General features: G+C 48.3%; 1 protein-coding gene across 2 annotated transcripts in view; it reads right to left on the bottom strand.

Moving 5' to 3' along the window:
* EIF4G3 (eukaryotic translation initiation factor 4 gamma 3) overlaps nt 1-19,121 on the bottom strand; it is a 143,918-nt gene extending 124,797 nt beyond the window's left edge. For both annotated transcript variants that reach the window (XM_039697401.1, XM_039697402.1), the window contains exon 1: nt 19,022-19,121. The gene's annotated coding sequence lies outside the window, so the exon portion shown is untranslated. The remainder of the gene's footprint in view (nt 1-19,021) is intronic.
* Nucleotides 19,122-21,941: the final 2,820 nt, after the last annotated feature.

The following is a 21,941-nucleotide window of genomic DNA, read 5'->3' as shown; positions in this document are numbered from 1 at the left end:
TTAACATGGAATTGGAAAAGTAGCTTTGCTTTTGGTCTTCTCCATGCACTGGTAGGAAATGCTGACCTAGGAGATTCTCCCGCCTTCCATCCCCATGTGGCTGTATCTATCTGAAGCTGGTTTAATTTATTTAAGACTATGGATCTTAAAGCCACTAAAATCACAGCCCCCTCACACAACAGAGTCAGTCTGGGGTGATGGGGAGCGAGTTCCCAACTGTTGCACAGCACCTCCCGACGCGGCGCTGCCACTCAGCAGAGCAGCTGTTTTAGCAAGCGCTTACGTCTTCAGCTGCCTAATGCAGTAACAAAATTAAACAGGACAACATGGAGCCTAATCCAGCGGGGTGGGGGAAGCCAGTTAGAGTTCCCAGGCCTGGAACGAGGCGCCGGGCTCCGCGCGCAGGCGCTGCCGCTGCCCTGCCACGCTCCGCTCGGGCACGGATTTGCCAGGATCTGTTTACACAATCCACTTTTCCCTGCGAAAGGCATGAAAGAAAATACTCTGCGAAGAATCTAAGAGGCAACATGTTCCCTCCGCAGCTTTCTGCAACTTTTCCTGCAAACTGAGCAAACAAAATGAATTCAGAACTATCAGTGCTGCTCCGGAGCTGCATTAACAATGAGCGTGAGGCTGCCCGGGGAGAAAGGGGGGACTGAGCGCATTAACAAAAGCCCAGAGCGCGCTGGCTGTGGCCAAAGCCGGAGCCTGAAAGGCTCCTTTGTCTCTCTGGTCAATGCAAACCCATTCAGCGGCCCATAGACAGCAGAAAGAAAGTGAGGGTGGGAGGAAGAAGAGTCCTGTCTCTTTAGGGGACGTCTCCTCAGCTGCCAGGCTGCGAGGCAGAGCAGGGACTCGCATGGACGCAGAGCAGCGCTGCGAGCGCCCCAACCCCAGCTCTGTGCACAACAAATGCCCGCTGAGGACACGCTCTGCTCGCACCCAGCCTTCCTCCACCGAGGGACACACATGCCAGGAACTGGACATCAAGTCCCCAAAAAGCCTCCAAGTGCAATATAAATAGTAAGCTATAGAAAATAACCCCCTGTTTCTGAGTCTGCTGGCTTTTCTGCAATCCCTTCCTCCCAACAATGAGCTATTGTTCCACTCCTGGGACTGAGGAAATGTTTGTACTCCTTCTCCGAGTCCTTTACATTTAGAGACCTGCTCCTCATTTCAACATCATTCCCCACCATGCTAAAAGCACCTAGCCTTTCACAGTTCAAGAAAAAACACATTCAGTATTGACTCTACCAAACAAAACTAACATCCTCCTTCCTCATTTTCCTAGTGCTACCATAAAACTCAGCAGAGTTCAAGAGCAAACCAAAATACCTAGAAACGATCAAAGGAGGAGGGTCCCAGTTGGTACTGGGGTCCCATCTAAACATGGACACGTACGACCACCAGTCTGAAATGCAGAGTGATAAAGGTGAGCACTGCCTCCAAGGTTCTGATGCTTGCTGGGCTTGTTTCTCCTCACAGATGTTGAAAGAAGGGTACACACACTCCTCGCCTTGACCACACAGCCACCAGCACCAGGAAGGTCCATGAGGCAAGATCTTCCATGTGGTGAAAGATGTGGCCATCATGAACCTTTTGGTGGCCCGCATGTCCCAAGGAACACAAATATACTGTAAAAATACTGTAAAATATACTGTAAAAACCCAAAGCCATGAATTCATGCTGGGCTGCTCCTCTTCTCTCCCAAAGTGGGCTCTTGCTGCACATGGGAGCCTCTGACCAAAATGCAAAGTTTGAATCCTCTGTGTTTCAGCAGAGCCAAGGTTTTGATGCAAACACAGACTCTAGAAAGAGATTTCTGCAGGGAGTCTCACCCATGTTCAAAAGAAACACTTAAGTGAGCAAAACCAACAAAGTGTCTATTTCCACTGCTTTAATATTCATCCATCTCTCCACACAGGCTCATCCTGCCCTAACCAGGCAGCTCCTGCATGCTCCACACACAGGACACACAAACCGGCTCTAAGGAAACTGGCTCCATTTCCCTTCAGCAGCCTGTCTTGGGATAACAACACAAAAGGCAAAGCTGGCTAAATCCTGTCCTTTTGCACCACCCCATGAGCTAATCCATATACTACGTTTAAATACTTCACTTTCAGGGACTCCACATCTATTTTTGGAGATGGCCAAGGGGCAAGATATTTCTTTATACAAAGAAGCAAGCCAATTTATTTTTGCCTAAAACACAAGGGTTTCTTAATTGCAATCACAGGAACAACATCTGCAAGAATAGCTTGTAAAGATATAAACTTTCTCCTCCCTGTGTTGTAGCTGGACTAAAAAGGAGGAAAACCCCGCCATAACCAGAGTTTTAATTAAACTGATTGACAGCCCATTCACACGGGCCACAGCTCACACAGGATGCCGTTTCCTTTCAGGATTTTTCAATATAGAAAAGACTTCTGCTCTTCACCATTGAGATAAAGATCTTTTAAAGGTGCTGATCTGTTGCTTCATTGGAAAATGAAGGAAGATCTCATTAAAAACAGCCAGCTGTGCAAAAAAAAGTTACTGTTCTTCAGGCATCCAGAGGGGAAATCCACTCAGAGGGCCCAAGCCTGGAGACGTATCCAAACACACCCCTGGCAGCACAAAGAGCCATTTCAGACACACACACATGCTCACATTCACATACACACTCACTCCTCCTCCACTGCAGGAATATTTTTTGCCTCCTTTGTTTCCTCACAGGTGGGGAATGGCAATATAGAGTAGGCAGCTTGTGAAGAGGGGAAGAGGAACTGACAAACCAAGTCCCTTGCACAGTGAACAGCCGTGGACCCGTGGCTGCTGCACAAGTGGGAATTTACAGCTGCTCTTGCAGCACATCTTTTATTTTTCCCTTTTGGGTTTTTTTTTGGTCAAGTCCAATACTCTTAAGTCCAATTATCAAAACACCTTCAAAGGTGAGAAAGAATAAAGAAGCAGAGAAAAAATAGAAAGTTATCCTTGGGGTATAAAAGAAAGTGATTCATGTGGTTGTCTTATGCAGGACCAGGAGCTGGACTTGATGATCCTTGTGCATCCCTTCAAACTCAGGATATTCCATGATGATCTGGCATGAAATCAGGAAATTCTTTGTGCACTCAAAACTCCCGTGAAGGCAGCAGCTGCTACAATACACAAGCTTGATACCAAAGTCTAAAGAAATGTGGAAATAGAGAACAAACAAAGAAAAAGTCCCTAAAACACCTATTGCTGATTGGCAATGACTTGGGCTTCCACTGGCAACTCTGGCATGATGAACAGTGATGGGATATAAATAGGAAACTTCTTTTCACCTTCCTAAGGTAGAGCTGCTGTGCTGGTCATTGAGAACAAACCCAGAGAGTCAGTTGTACTTATTTATATTTCAAATCACAACATGCACCACACAGCATTAAATAACAACTCCTTACTCCAAAGCTTTAGTGTTAGCACCATAGATAAGGGAACATCAATAATATGCAGCAAAGTACACCCTGTTTCCAGATAAAGCAAGATGTATTTGTTCTACTTAATTCTGCTTTGTACAGTCCAGATAAGACAAGTTTTGAGATGCAATTATGAAACACCAGCATTTAAAATCAATCTATGATAAAAGTTAATATAACAACCGAGGGGGAAAAAAAACCCAGTTCTCAAATATGCCACAATGTACAGGAGAGCTCCAAGATTCTGCTTATACCTGAAAATTCACATGGAACAAAATTAAAACTTAAGAAAAGACACACAAAAACCTTATTAAGGTTATTAGGGCCACTAGAAGAGCTCCAGTTGTAGATGCCACTGAGCAGGTGGATTTAAGTCCCAACTGTTGGGCTTTCCTGCTTTCAGCACAAACATTGCAGCCAACACTCCAGGCATGAACAGGCTTACAGGGACAAGCAACACAAGCAAAACGTGTTGAGCAAATGAGCTTCTTTAAAGCATCATCTGTAGAGGTTTCCTGGGTTTATGTTCTTTGCTTTCACTGAGTGGTAAACTGCAAAGAGGGTGATGCGTGTTGGGGGTATAGAGATACCACAATCTCTGTTCACTGATCTCACCCCATTTCTCAGCTGCCCAAGTAAACTGTGAGATTGGGATGATGTTAAAATATTGTCCTGTCCCCTGGCACCACACAAAGTGACTCCAGAAACTGTGCTTTTCCCATGGAAAGGAAAGCCTGCCCTCTGATCCTACCTGCTCCTAAAGCTTGTAACAGGCAGCACACCTGAGGCCTCTTCAGAGGACTTTCCCTCATGGGTAACTTCACATCCTGACCGCTCCCACACTGTGATTACACTGACCCAGAAACCTAAACCTACCAATGGACATCCTGGGCATTGCAAAGGCAAGCCCAGCCTGGGCAGAATGCAGAAAAAAGTCACAATTCCAGCTGACAGATGAACAACTGTTTGCTTGAGGGTACCACGTGATGAACCATGCGAGCTTTGGCCTTTTCTGCCCACTGACACTGAAAGTTGCAAAGGGAAATCGATATAATTACTAGACACAACCAAAATGACAATATCATGCAACACCTGCAGCTGATCTTTACTTTTTAGTCCCTGGAAAGACTATTGTGTCACAATTCCCTTGTATCTAAGACAAATTTAGCAAGACAGCTGCTCTGATTTTCTCTGCAGTCAGGACATGTCAAGAAAGTGAGGAAACTCCTTTAAAATAATCCTGATTCATTCACCTCCCATGCAAGTGACCCCACTTTCTTCTACTCAATCCTTCTGCAACCTGGCTTCTCTGGAGCAGCAATGAACAGCAAACAGCTTCAGCACTTTCACAGAACCACAGACTGGTTTGGGTTGGGAGGGACCTTAAAGACCATCCAGTCCCAAACCCCTGCCAGGGGCAGGGATGATACCCCCCAGGGTTATGTTTCCAACTCTCCCAGCCTATCAATGTCTCTTAGGCTTTAATCCAGATAAACTTCCTGATTTCCTGAGCTGAAGATCGAAAGTTACAGCAAAGAAACAGCTTTGTTCTCACCTTTAAGCAAGAGAAAATAAAACGCCCAGTTGAAGCTGAGTTACACCACCCTGCAAGATGACAAAGGACAGCTCTGCAGTGCACCACAGAGGGCCAAGGCCTCGAGCTGGACAAGACCCCCTTCCCTTGTGGCACCCACGGAAAAAACCAACACGGGCAAAAAGTTCAGGACCTCACACTACGACACCAGTGGCAATGAGGGCAGAGCCCAAACCAAGTGATCAAAAGGTGAGGTTTAGTGCCTCACCAAATGTTTCTGAGAATCATGGAACATCCTGAGCTGGAAGGGACCCACAAGGGCCATCCAGTCCAACCTTGCTCCCTGCACACACACCCCAACAATCCCAGCCTGTCCAAACCCTCTGCAGCTCTGGCAGCCTCAGGGCTGGGACCATTCCCTGGGGAGCCTGGGCAGTGCCAGCACCCTCTGGGGAAGAGCTTTTCCTGATCTCCCTTTTCCTGATCTCCCCTGACACAGCTCCAGCCCTTCCCACAGTTCTGTCCCTGCTCACAGAGAAGAGACTGGAGCTATGCCTCCACTGCCCCTTGGGAGGAAACCAAATACAAAAGGAGGTAAAGTCCCTCCATCAATAGCAGCTCAGTGTTTTTACTGGTGTATCTGAGGTGCATTTTGGGTGACAATCCTCAGTGCTGCAGTGGAATCCCCTTGCTCTGGTTTGCCAAGCTTTGTCACAACACGTTTTCTATGGGATGTGTTAAGGGGATGAAGCTGCCAGTACCAAACTGAAGCAGATCCTCTCTGTCCAATGACATTTGGATCAGTCTGCCTTCAGAGCCATGGTATGGAAAACCTGGGGAGCAGCACATTCCCATCCCCACCTAAAAATAACTGCATTCCAGGAGTGACAGTCAATTCTAACTCCATTACTCAATCTTGATTAAATCTAACGTTCAGTATATTTCTTAATCAACTTGCCTCAAGTGACTACCTTAAGGTTAATCTCTCAAAGCCTTTTTCAGGGGAGAGAAGATTCTTCTACCATCTGAACACACCAAGGAGCAGGTACAACATGAAAATGATTATCCACAAAGCTTGTTCTTTCCAAAAATATTTGGCAAAGCACTGGGGTTTTTTTTGCCTGTTTCATATAAACACGATGTAAAACGAATTTAAAACAAAGTCTCAAAAATGCCCTTCAGCATTTAAAAAGGATCCAAACTCAGAGGAAAGAAAGTGTTCTGAACAAGGCACTTCGCAGCATGGTGCAGCAAAGAAAAAAGTCCTTTGGATACTTTTAACTGCATTTATTTTTGTGATTAACTATAACAGAAGGGAAAATAAATCCAGTACCTAACAGAGAGGTATCTTTACGCTGCATTCCTTGATGAAGTTCTCCTAGAGCAGCCTTTGGCTTCCAAGCATTTGGTAAGTGTTAAAAACCATATTTATGTATGGAAGAGCTCAGCAGGGAAATGGTATGCCAGCTCCCAGACTCTAAGCACGCATGGAGGCACCTCTGCACACTGCAAACCTCTCTGGAGACCACGGAATGCAAAGGGGCTGCCAAAAACCCTCCAGCTGCTCAGGAAGGCATTTCTGCCCCAGCTGATAACACTCCCCACAAAGCCAACCACACCCACCCCTGGCCTGGCAGCTCAGAAGTCCTCCCTGACCTGCGACAGTAAAATGATCCTTGCTTGAAACAGTTAAATATGGAAGTGAACAGAATCATGGAATCCCAGAATGGTTTGAGTGGGAAGCAACCCTAAAGCTCATTCCAGCCCCTGCCATGGACAGGGACACCTTCCACTATCCCAGATTGCTCCAAGCCCCATCTAACCTGGCCTTGGACACTTTTAGGGATCCAGGGGCAGCCACAGCTGCTCTGGACGCGGCAGAAGGGCTGGGAGAAAAAGAGATGTACTAGGAAAAATTCCTGGGTCACTTTTTCAAGCAAAGCCACCAACCAAACTAATTTCAACCATCCCTGGGGAAAATGGAAGATCCTTATCCCAGATGGGGGTGAGAACCATCGCTTCCAGAGAATGAGAAGGAGTGAAGAGTGAAGAAACAACATTGCTCAAGAAATGAGGGAAAAGCAGGAGTCTCTAACAAGGAGACATGCATTCAGAGAAAGACATCACACACACGAAATTCCCAGAGAGCGGCCAAGGAAGGGCCAGGGGAGAGAGAGGCAAATCTGACATGAGGCAATGTCAGAGCCAGAACTTGTGATGACAATTTCGTTTATTGAATTTTCAAGCAGAAAAAAAAAGCAACAGTAGTAGTCTCACACTGAACAGTAGCTAAACAAGGCTAAGACTGAGCAAACCTCCCGGTAGATGCTGTAAAAATATCCAAAGCAAGGCTGCGAGCAAGCTGCCTTGATGGAGATGACAAGGAGTGACTGGGAGGAGACAGCCAGGGAGAAGAAGGCTCTGATCTCCTGTCTGGCCAGACACACACACCAGCCTACTCCTTTCTGAGTAACTTTGGCCTTTGGTCTATTCCAAAAGGAACAGGAACGGTTCTTCAGCTGTTCTCTGCACTTCTGGCTGCATCAGATGCTTGTGCACATCTAGTGTGGCAGAAAAAAAGAGGTTTTCTAATAAAATAAAATGCCACAGAGCAGACAACACAGCTGAAGCCACACACACCCATCTTCCTCCTTTCCCATTCTGAAATGGAACAGCAGATCCAACAGTTATTTTCAAATACTCCAGAATTTCAATCATTGAGCTTAAAGAAATTTACATCAAACAGCCAAACCAGGCACTATCTCACACAAACTGAATCACAATCCAACAAAAACAAAAGTCCCCAAATTCAGTGTAGCTGTCCCCTGACTAGCAGCTGAAACAGCAGTTTCTGGCCTGATACCAGCTCAGGGAGAGGGAGGCAACCTGATAACCACACTCTGGGTCTGGGCTGGGAAGCGTGGAGCCACTGCCACTGCAGCAGAGGACACCGACCAGGAAACACTCCAGTCCCAACAGCCCCACCAGGAAAAGAAAATTGGGATTGTTTGGGGCCTGCTTCCTTCAGAGCAGTTACTTAACACACACACACGGAGTTATTTCTATACCAAGTTTGTCCTGTGCACACATAACCAGGTAAGAGCATTAAAACCACAAGAGCCAAAGCAGACAGGGCCAGGTGATATAACTGAAAAGGCACAAACAGAGGAAGGCAGAGCAGGAGGAAAAGGATCCCATTGCAGAGAAAGATTCACAAGCTTTTATCCAGCCCTTATTCAGCTTACAGCCTGGAATAAACTTGTGTGTTTATGACAGCCTGCCTTCCCTCATGCTGAACTCACAAAGTACAACCTCCCCTCAGCACCAGTTACTGCAGCTGGGGCACGTTGTTACCCCACCAGAGAAGAAAGTTCCCATGCAGACATGAGCACTGCAGCACCCATGCAAGGCAATTCTCACCCAGGAGTCTGAATTGCTGTGAAATACCAAAAACTGACTTTTCACTTCCTGTGCATGCCATTAGCACAGAACTGCCCCTGCCCACTCCCCTCAAACTCTGTGCCCCAAAATCACAAATAAACCACTCCAGCTTGCCAGGCTTTACCCCCCACATGTCTCTGCTCCACAGTGACAGACTCTGCTTGTGTCCTGGGGCCTGGGGACCCTGCAGCAGCCTCCATCTATTTCTGAGCCAGGCTCTCCATCTGTATGACAAGCAGGAATACCAAACAGCCTGGTATTTTACTGTCTCATCCACTCAGCTGTGTTTCCTGTGGTGTCTCCAATACTTCACACTGTGACCTCGTGGGGAAATGCAATGCTCTGCTGGTCACTGTTGTGGTGACAGCAGTGTTGTCACCCAGAGTGATGGTCCTCCCTTCAGATGAGCAGGGAATTCTGGAAGGATGATTCTCGGAGTGTTGATGCACATTTCCATTCCCAGTGCTGGAACTCCTCATGGTTTTCAGCCTATAATCTTTATTTCAGCAGTTTATCAACATGAAACGAAATCCTAAGTACCTTCTTGCCACATGTGGAGCTCAGGACTTCCCCTGAACTAAAATTCTGTGTCATACAAAATTAAATCCAGGGAAAGCTGGCATCCAGGGAGGGCAGAGCAACATATCTTACACTGCTGCACAAAACACAAATTCACAGAGGGCTGTTGGTAGGACAAGAGCCCTGAGTCTCCTCAGTTCAACCCTCTGCACCTCTAATTTCCCCTCCTAAGGAATCTCAGGTGCACACTTCACACACATCTGTGCAGGGAAATCCAAGAAAGAGTAACAGCAGTGATATATTCACCCGACCAGGGTCTGAAGATGAGCAGTAAATCAATCTCTGAACATTTCCCATTAAAAGAAATCCTGGTTTACTTCCATTGGCTTGGCCTTTTAGATCCAAGGCCAGGTCAGAGCAACCTGGTCTAGTGAAAGGTGTCCCTGCAGGGGGTGGAACAGGATGAGCTTTAGGGTCCCTCCCAACCCAAACCATTCTGGGATTCTATAGATTCTGGCCACAAACAGGGATAAAACACAGAGGGAAGGCTGCAGCTGCTGCAGTGCTCTCTGAGGTGATGCCACACAGCTGAACCCACACACAGGCAGTAGTCAGTGAAGATGTACCTGATGCACTATCCCAGATGGCAAAGGAAAGGAACCTTCAGGACCTGCCCCTGCCTGGTTGCTGAGGCCTCTCTGCACCATCAGCACAGCCCATGCACCACCACAGGCACCACGGCTCCTCTTCTGAGGAGCATAAACCCCAGCTGTGCTCATTTCAGACTGCAGTACCTCCACAGCCACAGCAGGCCTTTAAGATTGAGTTTTCCACCTACAAACACTGCCCAAACTCTTGGATTTCATCACCACCACGGCCACAAGTGCCATCACCACCTTAAGCAAAGACAGGGAAGCTCTTGAGGACTGTGCTGGTGACCAGTGCTATTTTAGCAGCCTTTTTTCAAATTAAGCATAGCTAAGACCAACACTGTGGATGGGAAGATTAACAGAAGTGTTTTTCCCTTAAATGCTGATGTTTTGGAACACTGCAGAACAGGAATGGATCAAATCAAACATTTCTGGTTATCCCCAGCACCTCTGACATTATCAGGGGCTGCAGTGCTGTTTGGTCCCCCAAACTGGTTGGAACACACTTCATCTTCCTCCTTTTTCCCCACAATCCAGAGACATTTTGGACCCACTTGCAGCCAGTGTGGATGGTACAGATCTTTTGCTTCCCATTCCTAAGCAGAAACACCATCTTAAGCCAACAACATAAAAGCAAGGATGGAGCTAGACCACAAGAAAAAGCAATCCAAGCCTGAGGAGTGAATTTTCCTCCTTTGAGGGAATATTTGCAACCCTCTCCTCCCAGTGGTGGAAGTTCAGCAGCTTTTCCAAGAGTTTCCAAAGCATCAGTGACCTTTAGGAGTTTTAGCTCAACCAGTGAGACCTCAAACTCCCTGATGGAGACAAAGAGTTATCCCTGCTTTCAACACTTCCATGCCTGGCTGCATTCTTCCCCCAAAAACTCCTTTCAAACAACAAGACAGAGCTGACCTGACAATAGAGATGCAGGTCTCCCCACTCTCCGTGTCTGTCCTGTTCCCTTGTTTTATTGCTGTGCTCCAGCTCCTTTCTCCATGCCCTTCCCAAGTTGATTAATACTCATCCTGGAGCATCAGATGTCTGGAAATTCAAGCTTTTACAGCGCTCCACACCATCACTCTCTGTAAGGCTCACACATTTCACCAGAAAGCTTTTTGCTGACTGTTCCCACTCCTGACATCCTGGCATTCAATAAGACATTCTGGACAGGGGTCCCAGCTATAAAACTCTCACGTTCTTCGTCTGCCAGGATGGGAATTTGGTGACAGTACAATTCATTCATTTATTTAATGATCCTAACATCAGCCTGAGTGGATGAAGTGTGCTTTGGCTGCAGCAAGGCAGGGAGGGGGCTGTGCCAAGGGCCAATTGTTTCGGTGAGTGCTGGCGACGCCAGGTACCGCTGCCAGGGCCACCACCATGAGATGGGGTACTTGGGGCAAAATGGGAATCACTGCAAGTCAAACGTGGTGCACAGCCCCACAACCAAACATCGAAATATAGAGGAGTTTATCTGTGCAGATGAACTTTTTCAAAATTGAAAAAGTGCTTTGGAAAGATAATAAATAGAATTAAGGCAAACAGTTTACATTCACCGAAACTTAGGCTTTGTGGTATTTGCATATCAGCAAAAATTAGGTCTTTTTTTCATTTTGAAGAGACAGATATAAAGGCACTTTGAAATCGACTTTAAAACACAACACTGAAGGAAAACATAAAATTCAAGCTGGACAGGTTGACAGCTGAATTATTTGCATTCACAACTCTAAAATACAAAACACAGAGCCCAGAAATACTGAATATTTGGAGAAAGACTGTCCAGTAGCAAGTATTTATAACTGTGTGAGCACTAGTGAGAAAGGGGGGTACAAATTGAAGCTGGTTTCTTATTATACAGAGCAAATAGAAATCAAGATGTCTCACCAGCTCAAGAAATACTACATCCAAAAGCACTTTCCAAATGAGCCTTGCCACGCTAAAGCTGCTGAAATCCCCTTCCCAGCACACTCCAGAGGTCAAGGTGCACCATGAATTTCACATTAAAAGTCACAATAAACAGGCTTTAAGTGTTTCTTTGGTTTCAGTTCTTGAATTCCCCCCAAACAACTGGTATAGGTTGCTCACCCTCAACTACAAGAACCCTGCTGAGTTCCCTTTCCAACACAATACATTGAGTCACCCCAGTGATTCAGCTGCACATTGCAAAACCCAGTGTCCAGTATGGAGCCTGTACATCACCCCAAACAGGAATTCAAGACTTCCAGAAAGTCTTAAGGTCAGATTTCAGTCTGAATTTCACATCAGACCTGACAGTTCTGTGGAAGATCTCATGGCAGCTCCAGGACAGAAGGGCTGGCTCTCACCACCCAGTAGAAATGCACTGGTTTTTTTTTAAAAAAGAAATGCACTGGTTTTTTTTTAAAGGTCCTTTCCTCAGGATGCTTAGGAGCCTTCCCAAGAACACAGTTGACTAAAAAAAAAAAAAAATCTGAATGTAGCATCACTAAAAAAAGTCTTTCCCTTTGATGCATATAGAAAGAGCCTCCTGCTTGGTCTGAAAGACCAAAGACTTCTCTCATTTTTGCCTTTTGGCAAGAGAACAAAATAAGCCCAGGAAAAGCCAGTTTCAAGGCACAGTAACTTCTACAACTTATTAATAACACATAAAAGAGGGAAATCAGTTTTCAGACCACCATTAGCAAAGCCATAGCACCAGCTCAAATGGATTTTCACCCATCACCAGTGACACAGACACTGCAATCACACTCCTCTGACTGCTCTAACTCAGTAACTCACAGTCACCCTCACATGTAAATCAGACCAAACACACAATCATCATCTGACAACCCCAAACAGAGCAGCCCTGCAAAATTTATTAGTTTCCACCTTCCAAAAGCTTTCCAAACTTAGAAAAATCTGTGTTATTTAAGACCTTAACTGCATTAATTCCTCCTTGCTTAGTGTTTTCACAGCAACAAGAGCAAACTCCAAGGCTGGCAGGGAAATTTCTGTTGCCACCACATTCAGTCCCCTCCCCTGCAACAAGCAGGGATGGTCTCTGTGCTTCCAACTTTTATAGCTATTCCTGTGCAGATACTCTTACTCCAGAGCACGGGAGCCTCATTCCTGCTGAGCTCAAGCACTTGGAAAGGAGCAGCTGCTTGCTGCACCTCAACAAGTCCTAACCCATTTCAACACTCCACTGACAGAGAGCGCTACCAGGATCGGTCAAGGCCGGGATAAGTTTTATTTCCAAGACACACATTCTGGAAGCCACTTGGGGTTTTTTTTCAAGCCTATCTAAAGCTCTAGAAATATTTCAACTCTCAGGCAGATAAAGGAAACACAACGTTTTTACAACCAACAACAAAAACATCTTATTTTTGGAGGCAGAATTGACTTAAACCTGATACAATCTCAGTGTGGGGAAACTTGTCCTTTTCTCTCCACCTCAACTACACAGCACACAAAGGTAAAAACAACTCCTCAGGTACAATCGAAATACAGAGCGTGTAATTTTCCTTTCAGGAAAGAAAAAAATAATCATGCTGTCCCATTAACCTAGTTACATGCCCAGCAGCAATTTGACTCAAGTCCCATCAGCAACAGCGTGCCATCACCTATTCCAAAAAGAGGGAGTGCGCCCTGGGACACCTTCCAAAGGTAAAGAATAAACCAGAGGAATAACATGCACCAGAAAATCTCACTAGCCTAAAAGCTGATTTTGCTCTCCTCCCTTTGATCCTTTTCTTTTTTAAGAACACATTCTATTTTCTTCTTCCAGCTGTTCCACATCACCAGCTCCTATTTGGGAGACAAAACGGAGTCCAGGGTTTGGGAAGGAAAGCTGTACAGAGAAGTGCTTGAAATTGCAGCAAGTGTAAAACACAGCACCATGAGTCTCATCAACTGTATTCCCTCAAAAAAAAAGGAGAAAAATTAGTTTCCCCTGGTTCCTCCAGACCACGGGGCACACGACTCCTCCCCCCACATGTTTCACGCCTTGGAACAAACACCAGTTTTCTCTTCCCCATTCATTCCAGAAAAGCTTTTGCAATTGCCAGCAACCACATTCAAGTCACAGATAAAGTTTCCTACCAAAGCAATGCCTGTAAAACAGTGATACTACCCATCTGTAATTCCCCAGAGTAAAAATTCCAGCAACCTTAATCATATTAGCGGATTTACACACAACTAAAGTTGACAGTTGACTAGCCCTGAAATTGCTGGATTAGGGGAAAAAGAAAATACAGGTTACCTATGCTTTCTGAAGGGAGATCTTTACTGCCAACTCCTACTACTAAACGAAAGTGGATCAAATGCACCAGCTCAACACATCCCAATGTTTGCTAATGATACAGAAAAGCCTTTCAGCCTGAAAATTATGGACAAAATCCATCACAGATAAAATAATAAAAAACAGATAACGATCCTTCTATTTCCCAACATCTAAAAGAGAAGTTATTTGTTCTGAGTCTCCTGTTACTCTCTCAACAACTCCTTACACAAACTCTGCTCCCAAATCAGAGCTGCTCATTAAATACACATATATTTAAATGGGTAAAGTAACCCTCTCTCACAGACTTCTGCCAGAGAACATAGACAGTCATGTCCTTGGATGTGAGAAGAAAATAAACCACTTGAAATCACATTTTTAGAATGGTTTTCTCTAAGAGATTTCACCACAAAAATCTTACAAAGCTGGTAAAGTGACATATCTGCCCTCTAACATGATTAGCTTTTGTCATTAAATAAATTAAAGCTACTGCTGCTTGAAAGAACACTAAGATGTGCCAAGGCTGGGGAACATCAACAGGGGAGATGGCAGAGAGGGCTTAAGGCACTTTATTTTTTGGCAACACGCTCCCCAATCCGTGCCCGTTCCTCCCCTGCAGAGGAGCCACCACCACAGAGCAGCAGGGAAAGTCTCTTCTCCAAGCTCTTCTCCTGCTCCGACCCTCCCAAGACGTTTGATCTCCACAGCTTCCACACTTCTGAACAGAAACACTTCCCAGGCAACACCTCTGCCCCCTTCCCTTCATGCAGCCAAGATCTCAGAACATTCCTCCTCAACTCAGGAACACAGGGAGCAAGGGACACCTCTGATCTCAGCCTGGTCCCTCCTTCCCCCCTCTCACCCTCCTTCCCTTTCGGGACCGACCCTTTCCTGGGCCACTGGCACCTGGAAGAGGTTTCCAACTGCGCCCTGGATGGTGTCACAGCTGCACAGGGAGTGCTCCACGCCAGAGCCACCACCACACTCTTCAAGCTGACTTTTGTGCCCAAGCAGCTTCCAAATGCCTCGTCTTCAACTCCAAACTCACCAACAGACAAACTCCAGAGAGCACAGAGCTGCCCCCTCATGTAGTCTGGAAAACACCACTGAAAATGGAAGTAAGGGAGGGAAGATGGCATTGGCTCCAAACTTCCAGAGGGGATCACGGCAAACCAGAGACCCCGACCCTCTGGTACACGCTGCAGGTTTTCTCCTGGGCAAAATTATTGGGCACTTTCTCCTCCAGCTCAACTCTTGGTTCATGGAGAGACAACAGAGAACCCCATGCACGCCGTCCTCCTCAAGAATCTTGATTTAACCAGATCTCCAAGGCAGGCCTGCATCCCGACACTGGGCAAGCACTGCCAGGAACTCACCCTGACTTCCCACACAGCCTCAGACATTCCTCAATGCCATCCTGTATTTCTTGCTGTCCCCCCGGGCTTTGGGGAAGCTGCTTGCATCCAGAAGATGCCACCCAACCCAGTAGGAACCAGCACAGCACTTCCTGAAAGGGACTACAGCACAGTTAGCTGAACAATGCAGGAAAAACTAAAACTAAATTACTCAGGCAATGTTAGCAAAACACACAATTTTTTGTTTCCTCGCACAGCAATGATGGAATTCACAGAGGTCAGTCCCTCAAACACTGATTCTTCCTCTCTGCTTCTCAGAAAAGGAATTAACAAGGAGGAAGAAGAGAAAAAAAAAATTAGTAACGGTCTGTTGACACCCACCCTGAGCCTGCCACAACCTGCAATAGCCTGAGGAACACCCAATTTTCAGAGATGCCCAATCCCATACGGAAGCAGCCACGGGGACAGATTAAAGTCAAGCTTACTGCTACCTGCACATCAACAACAGGAACGCCCTTCAAAGGTGAGGAAGTTGGGAAAAGAAAACAAAACCCTACTGACACCAGCCCTGAGCCACAGACAGCTCTGATGTGGCTCTGACTAACAGTGTCACGTTAAGCAGCAGCTGGGGGATGTCACCCCAGGTGCCATCTGTCAACCTGGCTGTCCCTTACAGGCCAATGTTTGCCCACATCTGGGCTGGGAAGAAACTGGTGACCTGATTATACTGATCCACAAAATTTATTCCCAGCACAGTGACTTTCGAAAGAACAGCTTAATGTAAGACACACAAAAAAATACTTCATTCCTAAGTGGGAGAGTAAAGAGCAGGGTGGAGTGTGACACGTGTCAGAAGTACCACTGAGGTAAAACCACAAGGCCCACAGTGCCCTTGCAGCACCTTTGTTACTGCACCTTTTTATGGAAGAAGTCTCACTCCAGACTGCACTGGAACTTCTCCTGCAGAGGCAGTCTGGCAGTCAAAGCCAAGGAGGGCAGACTGGGATTTACTTTTTATAATATCCCTTCTGTGTGTCATTTCACCCTCGCTTGTCCTTTCCACCCAAATAAGGGTCAGACTCCAACTGAAGGATTTATCCATACTGACAACTTTTGAGCACAATTTCTGCCTGAAATCAGGTTTGGCTGAGTACTCACCACCACCAGAGCCACAAATTATCCCAACTTACTTTTACACAGGAAATTTAACTTCTTGAAGCCACTGTGTTAAGGAAATTCCTCACAAGTCTGTCTTGTCTTACAGCAGCTCCAATAACTTCCTATTTAGCAGGAAACAGAAGGAATCTTACAGCCAGACATTTTTGCTCTTCGTGTCCATCACTTTCCAGCTTCTTTTCTCTCAAAAAAATATTATTTTCTAAAAAATTCTTTCTTTCTCCTGTATTTTAATTTTCCCTCCCTCATGCCTTGTTACATGCACATGCGGAACACTTCTCTCTCACACAATTTTTATTTTTTTCCAATTACACAGATATTGTTTAATTTCATGATACAATTAAGTCTGAAACCAAAAGTATTTCCAAAGTTACAAAGTTCACCAGTAAGAAACTGCTTTGGTTTAAAAAGCCCAAGTCAGAGAAACCTGCAACTCTTTTATCTGCTGTGAGGTAACAGTGGCTCAACAGTTGTATCAAAACACAGAGAAAAAAAAGAAACCAAAGAGGGCTAAAAATAAGGCTGAACTCAGATGACCCCCTGCACTCCAGTAAATCAGGGATGAACTCTCCTCCCCGAGCCTCACAGCCTCACTCAGAGCAGCACTGAGAGGTAACAGCTTTTGTTTATAATCAAACACAGGTTTTGGTGGAGGATAAAACCAGCCAGGGCACCTGAATAAGCTTCACCAGGACACCCCAATAAGCATCAAAAATAAAGTGTTTGAATATATTGCAAGCACAGATCAGTAGTTCAGGAGTTAACGAGATATCGGTCAAACACAATGTTTTCAAAACAGGCATGTCTAGAAATAAAAATGAAACTGTGTCATCTTAACCTCCCCACTTTCATAACACCAACTTGCCATACCCATCTAACACTTCTCCCTCCCACTCACAGTGTCCAGTTGGGTCCCCAGGACAGGACACACTGCCACAGCAGCCCCAGCTCCTCTAGGGGCTTCTCCAGGCTTTCCAAGCCCTTTTTGTTTTTAGGCTGTGCTCGGAGTAAACCCAAACTTCATCCCTCGAGTGCCCCATGCAAAACTCACCAAAAGCAACAGCCGCACCAGCACAGCCCCCCGTCCGAGCCAGCAGGCTCCCCCCCAGCGACACCCGGGAACAAAGTGCTCCGGGCAGCCCAGCACGGCCCCAGAGCCAGGCAAACCGCAGCCCTCACCTGCCAAGGCACCCAAGTGCCACCTTCCTGGTAAAAAAGCCCCTTCCCAGCCAAAGCAGCACCTTGCTGGAAGATCAGCCCGTGCACGCTGGCCGGCATTCCCACTCCAACTCTTGGCACATCCCTCAGAACCGAAGGAAATTCTCCCTGAGCAACAGTTTTACTTACCACCACCCCGCTGACTCTACTGACAGCACCTTCCCACTTTTTTTTATTCCTAAAGCACCGGTTGGAATTACGGAGTACCACAAATCAGGCCAAAATCAGCCAGCAAAGAGAACGTCCAGGGGTTTTCACTTGACCCAAACAAATCTGTAACGTCAACAGTCTCATGATTTAAGCAATGAATTTGTTGTCATGGCAGGGGTGATTCTTGCCGGAAGTTCAAGAAAACAATGGACCTAAACTGATTATAAAAGGACTGGGTTTTCCCACCTCCAAAATGAAAGTGAGAGCAGGAAAATGCTCATACACAGGGAACACAGTTCTGAGAGCACAGCCCTCGGCACCAAAACCACCCTGCACTTCCACCTTAAAACCCAACACACCGCCAAACATGAATAGCAAAACACACTCCCGACCGTCCCTGCACCACTCCCGGGTAACACAGCACGGAGATATTTCACAAAGTGTGTTCTTCCCGTCACACTCCCCCCAAAACTCCAGGGAGGCGGGGGAGAGAACAGCCGGTTTGCCACGGGATGCTGTCGGACGCTGCAAACAAAACCTCAGGCCGGCAGCACTTTCCTGCTGATCCCTGCAGTATTTCCCTCCTGACTCGGGGCCTACTCGCAGCACAGAACCCAAGACCTTTAAAAAACACTGGCAGCCCCCGCCGGCCTCTCTTTGTAGCTTTGGCGGGGGGATTTTGGGGAGTGGGAGCCTGCTCCTCCTTCCCACCACGCGTGGCCTGGCAGGGAAAGCTGCTCAGTGAAACGTTCCACCTGAGATTTATTCCCACCAGCCAAGTAAGAAAAATTAAATAAAATAAAATAAATCACATGAAAATCGTCCCCAGCTGTAAATAAAAAAAACCCAAACAAACTGGGTTTAAATTCGCCTGGAAAAACAACAAAACCAAAGCACTTACCTGGGCAGGACCAGAAGCAAAACTGAAGAACGATTTATAATTAAAAGTTTACCCTTGGGGTCACCGCTGCTTTGGGGGAGGGGGAAAAGGGACCCCCTGGAAAGGGCCGACCCTCGGAACCAGCCCACCGGGAGGCGGACGGCCCCCCTTGCCCGGCACCATCCCGGCAGGTGCAGCCCCCCTTTGCAGGGGGCCCCACACACAAACAGACACACAAAAAAGAGCCGGGAGCCCCTCAACAACCCCCACCTCACACATCCCCCCGGCTCTGGGGGGCCCCGCGACCCCCAACCCTCACCCCCCACCGCCCGCAGGCCTGGGGGCTCCCCGCAGCCCTCACCCCCCCGGCTCCGCTCGCTGTGGGGAGGGGGTGTCACCCCCGAGCCCCCGGGGCAAAGGATACTGCTGGGGCGGCTGTGGCGGCAAGGCCCTGATGTTGGGGTGAGGCGCCGGCGCCGGGTGAGGGGGAGCCGGGGGGGGAGGCGGCCCCGCCGCCGCCCCGCTCCCGGGGCCGGTCCCCGCCGCTGCTGGGACTGCAAAAAGCAGCGGAGGGAGGGAGGGGAGGGAGGGAGGGAAGGGGGGGCGGCTCAGGCCGCGCTGCTCATGAGCCGGCGGCGGCGGGGGGTCGCGGTCGCCCTCGCCGGGGGCAGCGGAGCCGTTCGCGGCGGCGGCTCGGGGGCGATGCCGGCGGATTTTCCTCACTGGAGTAGCGGAGCATCAAACATGGCGCTGCGGCCGCCTCCAGCTGTCCGGCCGGGCGGGCGCTCGGGCGCCTTCGGGCCGCTCCGGAGCCGCTCGGCCCAGAGCCGATCGGCGACCTTCGGCTCTTTCCGGAGTCGCTCGGCCCACGGCTGATCGGCAACCTTCGGCTCTTTTCGGAATCGCTCGTCAGCCAGCGCCGCTCGGCAAACCTCGGGTTCTTCCGGACAGGCTTTCGCGCGCGCATGCGCCTTGCCCTGCACCCCCTCCCTCCCCTCTCGGCCCAGCACCTCCCGTGACCCCCGCGCTCGGTAAACTTCGACTATTTCCGGAAAACGAGCGCATGAGACAGTTCGGGAAGCTTCGGAGGGGCTCGGAAGAGGGAATCCCGCCCCGCTCGTAGCTCTTCGGAGCTTCTCGGCGATCTTCGGAATCCCTCGGTATCGGCGCGGGCACAGCTTCGGGCACACTCGGCTCGGCTCGGAGAGACTTCGGCAGCGCTTGAGGGTGAAGGGTTGGCCCTAGGCTGTCATGGGCTCCTTGGTCCCTCAGCAGCCACCTCACTGAGGGCTTCCCCTGCCCGAAAACTCAATTCCTGGCTTCTGGAGGGGCTGGAAGGGGCAGCACCGCATCGTGAGGGGCGGCAGCCCTGAATGCAGCATGAAAGCTTGGGAGCCCTGGGACCCCCTTGGCTGTGGAGGGTCCCGCAGTATCCACCCTACCACGGGCCCGAGGAAGGGACTTACCTAAAAACCTCACCCCCAGCTCCATTACCAGCCCTACAGCTCCCAGCTCCAATTCCCAGCTCCTGGGGCAGCTGACAGGGGCCACACTGCAGCCCCTCATGAGGGCAGACAGTCCTGAGGGTGACGGAGTGGCTGTGAGGGACCCCGGGGACCCCCAGGGCAGCTCACCTCCAGACTTGCCCTTGTGGGGAGATGTGTCCACCTAACCCCATGTCACACCAAGCCATCATCCCCCCGGGGTAGCCACATCACCACCACGTTCACCATTTCACACCCGACCTGCAGAACCCTCCTCACGGCCACCACCTGAGCTTGGCAGCGGCCAAGGTGGTTTGTACCATCTCAGGGAGATAAAAAGCACCTCAGAACAGATTCCGGCAGCTGCCAGATTGTCCTGACTTGTCCTGCCTCGCCGCTGGCTGCCGAGGGCTCATTCCAACCCGCTGGCACCTTCCAACGTTCCTGCCGCGCCGCACGTCCCAGGGAGACGCTCCCAGCGCCTTCGCTGTGCCCACAGGTAGTGCTGCCCCAGCCACCAGCCTGGGGTGCTGCTCTAGGAAACCTTCCCAGAGCTGATTTGTGTCCCGTCTGCTGCAAATTCTGAGCAGCTGCAAGTTTAGGAGGAAGATAATGCTTTAATTCAATCACAAATAAACGTGAAAAGCTTCTTTTGCTGAAGTGAACAGCTCTCATGGTGGTGTATTCAGGCACCTGGAGAGTAGCTGGTACAGCCACAAGCTGAGAGAAGAGGTCTTGTGCACTGAAGAAAACCTACCTGAGAAGTCACATCTGTCCCTGTCTGTGCAGTGGTCCTGTCTATATGCAGAGAAGTAATTTTGAATTTTAAATGTAAATATGATGGTGGAGAATTTGGACTGGTTGTTGTTCACTGGAGCAGAACTCAGCACAGTGGGCAAAATATAGTAGAAGGGTCTTGAGTATGTTTTCCCTTTGGAGTCAGACTCTGAGTTTTCTAACAATGGGGTTGTGCAGGGCAGGGTTAGGATACCCAAGGACTGCAGTGTGTCCAGAAGCTCTCCCTCCTCTGAGGTGTTCTCAGAAGGAAAGCTGGGAGCTGCCATCAGGTCTCCCTTAAAAGCAGCCCTGCAAACTGGAATACTTCACCACTTACATGCTACCCTGAGGGTACAGCCACCTCCTGCAGTGCCCGCAGGCATTAGTGGGGCAGAGGAAGGTGATCATGTGCTGCTTAGTGTCCCTTTCTGTGCTCTTTGTTGAGCATCGGGGTAAGGGAAATACCTGGGAGGAGGTGAGCTCATACATACCTCACACTGTCTGTGGGAAATGGGGGGAAATAGGAAACACTGAGATTTCCTTTTGAGGGGAAACAGCCCAACCAAGCCCTGCCAACCTGTGAAGAAGTCCTGACGGGGGAATATTTCTATCTGAACCCAGGAAAAAATATTTAGAGGGGGCTGTGGCTGCTTTTTCTGAGTCAGTTTTCCTCAGCCGCCTTCAGCCTGCCATATTAACTAATTCCCCACCAGGAAAACTGAAGAGAGAAATAAGAATGACCAAAAAGAAAGGCCAACTACTCCTCCACTCCCCAAAAATGGGAGTCAAAGGAGGAACTTCTCTCATGATATGGGATTTGCCCAGGTACTGATAGATCTCCCAGAGAGCTGCTGTGTTCACAGCACACCTCTCCTGCTGGGAAGACAACTCTGCCTCCACAGCTGGTAAAGACTTGGCTGTTATTATTTGGAGGGTGCAAGTAGGGCTGTGTGTTCTGGGGGGCTGGTGCCATTCCATGACCACCTCCTGGCACAGCCCCTCTCCAGCTACCCCCCTTTGCATAGAAGGAAATTAATCTCAAAAGCAAATTGACATCCATGGCTGCCTCTGTTCTACAGAAAT

Source organism: Passer montanus, unplaced genomic scaffold (assembly GCF_014805655.1).
Source record: "Passer montanus isolate IOZ18808 unplaced genomic scaffold, ASM1480565v1 scaffold118, whole genome shotgun sequence".
In the NCBI taxonomy this organism is placed as follows: Eukaryota; Metazoa; Chordata; class Aves; order Passeriformes; family Passeridae; genus Passer; species Passer montanus.
This window is presented reverse-complemented; position numbering and strand designations above follow the sequence as displayed.